Genomic DNA, 3,798 nt, shown 5'->3' with positions numbered 1-3,798 from the left:
TGAGCCCATCTCTCTTCCCACTTGCCCCTGCCTGTGGGGTTGGGTGACAAGGGACAGGGAAGTTCAGTGTCTCCTGAGCATTGTGTGAAGTTAAAGGAATATCTGTGATTTTCTGTTTGCCCTCCATGGATGCATTTTCCTGTAACCACATTATTATGACTGGCTTTTGATACTGCAATGATATTCCAATATTTTGGCAAGTTTTTTGGGCTGACCTCAGCATCTGATCATCATTTAAAACTCTTGAATGGGGAAATGTGTTTTAGGAGTCAAGAAAGTGTGTCTTTCCATGGTATTAAAATGGGGTCCTGCCCGAATTTTATTGAGCTATAATTGCACAGGGGATGACTCAGGTGTGGGAAGCACTTTTTCTTGAAATGTTAGGTGTCATTTCTGCTGTTTATTGTGCTTGTTCTCTAGCCATCTCCCACTCTCTTTCTCATTTGATGACCCTCTGTTTTTAGTGGTCTGGGGAAATCATAGGACCTGATGTGTTGTAATTGTTTATCAATTCAGCAAATAGTGAATGCTGTAATATTTCAGAAAAGCTTTCTATTGATTGAAAGAGGCATCCTAGTACAAAGATTTTGCCTTTCCTTTTATTTTTTAAATTTTTTTGGAGGCTTTTAAAATAATCCCAGATTCTGGACTTCAGTGTGAATATTGGGATTGACAAAAAATCAGGTAAATAATGCATTAGTGTATTTATAAAAATGCCTGCCACATTCATTATGAAAATGAAATGACTGGTGTTCATTTAACAGAAGGTACACAGATCTTTTTGTCAAAAATAAGTTATTTACCTTTGTGCTCTTTATCAGAGATGATTTGTGAAGTTTCATGACAAACAGGAAATTATAATTTTTCTTATTTTTAATCCTGTGAATCATTATGCTGAACAAAATGATGATTATAGTTTCATTGGATTAGTATTTTGACATTTTATCAGGAACTATAGATTTTTACTAATAATATGTTCAACATCATATTTAATTTTGTTTCTTCCTCTCCTAGATAAAGCCTCGAGTATATCAAGGTAAGATTTTAGGCTTTAGTTTTCTTTGTAATATTTTCTCATTTCTGGTGTTTGATGTGGCTTTTAATCCAATTGGGAGTAATACAGTGACTTCTGATGTCTAATTGACTTTTTAATGCTTGACATTTTTACTCCTCCCGGTTGGAGTCTAAATGACAATGTAGAGGGAGTTGACATCTATTGAGATAAGAGACGAGCAGGAGGAACAGATCTCGGGAGTAGGGACAATAGGATGAGTTTAATTTTGCACGGAAAGGTTTAGGAAGCAAGTGATGGGATGAGTCTGAAGTTTGCAGTGAGTACGTTGACACGACCTGGCTCTTGGTGAAATGTAGAGACGATGAAACACTATTGGAGCCTATCAAGAAGCTTGTGGCTTAGAGAAGAACCCAGGTAAAGTGTGTCACAACCATGGGTTATGAGTATGAAGTAGAGGGAGCCACTCATGCCCGTGGAGAATGAGTGGAAATGAACCTGATGCAAAATAAGTCAGGAGATATGAGTGGAGGATTCAAGGATTGGAAACAGAGAGCCTCAACGTCTAATAAATGTAACCTGGAAGGTATGTTGATTGTTGGGAAGAAAACTTCATATAGTAAAAATGAGTTTGCACTGGGAAGGTGAAACATGGCTTCTTGCCTTCAGGATTCTCTCCTTTCTCCTCTCCCCACCACAACCAAGTTCTTGGGAACATGTGCACACACACAAAGAAAATTGTTTTATGCTTTACAGAAAGGAGAAAGAAACTAGAAGACAACTGTGAGGCACTGAGACCTGTTAAAGTGGCAAAGGAAGCCGAATTAAAAATATTAGAAAAGAACATAGGCATTATTGTTGAAATCTGTGGACAAAGAAAGATGGTCACAGAAGAGTAAGCTATTCATGTGTTGATTGTTACAAATACCATTGTATTAGTGAATGTGTGGACCAGTGTAGATAACTATAATTTTTTTTAGAATATTTATCACTGTATTTTTGCCGTATTGTCAGTATAGAATTGTGTTTCTCCTTTCTGCCTTGATTTTTGTAATCTGCATCTTCCTTTCCATTCTAACCGGTTGTCAGAGATTCTTGTTTGTAATTAATTTAAGATTGGAGGGCGTACTGGTACCAGCTTTAATCACTTCCTTATCTGGAACCCTCTGGGTTCATTTACATTGTACTCTAGGTTTCAATCCCATCGTATTGTCCTGACCTGCCATATGTCTATCATTTCCTATTAAATTCTAAACATTGGATAGAAAATATTTAGAGAAAAATTGAGGCCTAGTATGATGTCATCTTGCTGCAGAAAAGATGAGAGATTACACCCGGCAGGTGATCAGGGACGCCAGCAGTACTGAATCCTATTAATCCAGTTAGCGACTGAGACCATTCACTGCAGGCTTAATCCCTCCTAAGGCCAGTGTGTTTTCTGTCTGCCTTTGTTCTTAGTGTGTAAGTCTCCTGGGACCCAGTTAAGGCCCGCGCAATTTTCTGGGGTGACCTTTGCTGACTGACCATGAACTCCAGTTGTTTGACTTCTGTGCCCAGGGATGTGTGCAAATGTGGCTCAGCCTCTTTGCATCTCAGAAGTCTCCTCTGGAATTAATTGATGAACTTTGGAGAAAGTGGCCCCAAATGCCAGGCTGACCTTAATCCTGGGCTTTCTTCTTCTCTGTCTTGGCCTCATGTCTCTTTACTGACTTGTTAGCAATTTGGTGCAGTCTATCATGAATTTCATATTTTGGCCAATGTTTCCTATGGTTCTCAGGGGGAGATGAGGGACTTCAGACCCACTCAGCCATGTTCAAAGGCAAAACTTTTCTTATGTTCCCTCAAGAGTTAGGTTTGTGTTATCCCTGCCCAAGCCTAGGGTAGGTTGCTCTGTCCTCACTGCCATCTTGTTTGCATTAAACTATGAGATATTTTAGGGTGGGGATGGTGCCCTGCTTCCCTCTGTATCCTCAACACCTTACAATGCACCCACTACCTTCTAGCCAGTCTAGAAAGCATTTGCTGAAAGATTGTGAGTGGAGTCACGTGGGAGGAAGTGGGTGGAGTCATCTGGAGATAAGTGGGTGGGGTCAGTGGAAGGAAGTGGGTGGAGTCACATGGACTGGTGGAGTTACTTTTATGGTGGTAAAAGGAAAGGGACTTGAGGATTATCCTAGCACATTGTTGGTTGAGAGCAACATCTCACTTATTGAGATGAGGAAGACTAGGGACAGGTTTGGGGGTTGATCTCTTTCTTACTGTGCCAAAATACAGTGTAAACAAATCAATCCACCTCATTTTTTAGTCAAACTCTGGGGACCCCAACCTGTTCGAGGTGGTGTGCATAGTTGTTAAGTGCAGTCTCCAGAGTGAGATTGCCTGGGATTATGTCTCAAGGGCTTTCTAGCTGTGTGATCCTGACTGGTTGCTTAACCTCTCTTTGCCTCACTTTCCTCATCTGTAAAGTGGGGATAAGGAAACCTAGCTCCCAGTGATGTTGTGAGAACTAGATGAATGCCCAGCCTGTCATAAACACTCATCAAATGTTGCTATTATGGCTTCCCTCGCAGCCGTGTTTGAATTCCAGGCCAAACAGCTCTTCTAAGGCAGCGCCAACCAGGAAAAAGTGGGAATGAGTAAAACAGGGTCAAAGACATTCGGTGACTTTTATTATTCAGCCCCCACCCACCCACCACAATGATATATAATTTTATTGGAGTAGATCCACTCAGTAAATGATGCCAGGACCTGGAAAATGGGCACCTTCCCTCCTGGCTTTGGAGAAG

This window comes from Ceratotherium simum, chromosome 26 (assembly GCF_057802395.1).
Source record: "Ceratotherium simum simum isolate JZ-2026a chromosome 26, ASM5780239v1, whole genome shotgun sequence".
NCBI classification, from domain to species: domain Eukaryota; kingdom Metazoa; phylum Chordata; class Mammalia; order Perissodactyla; family Rhinocerotidae; genus Ceratotherium; species Ceratotherium simum.
This window is presented reverse-complemented; position numbering follows the sequence as displayed.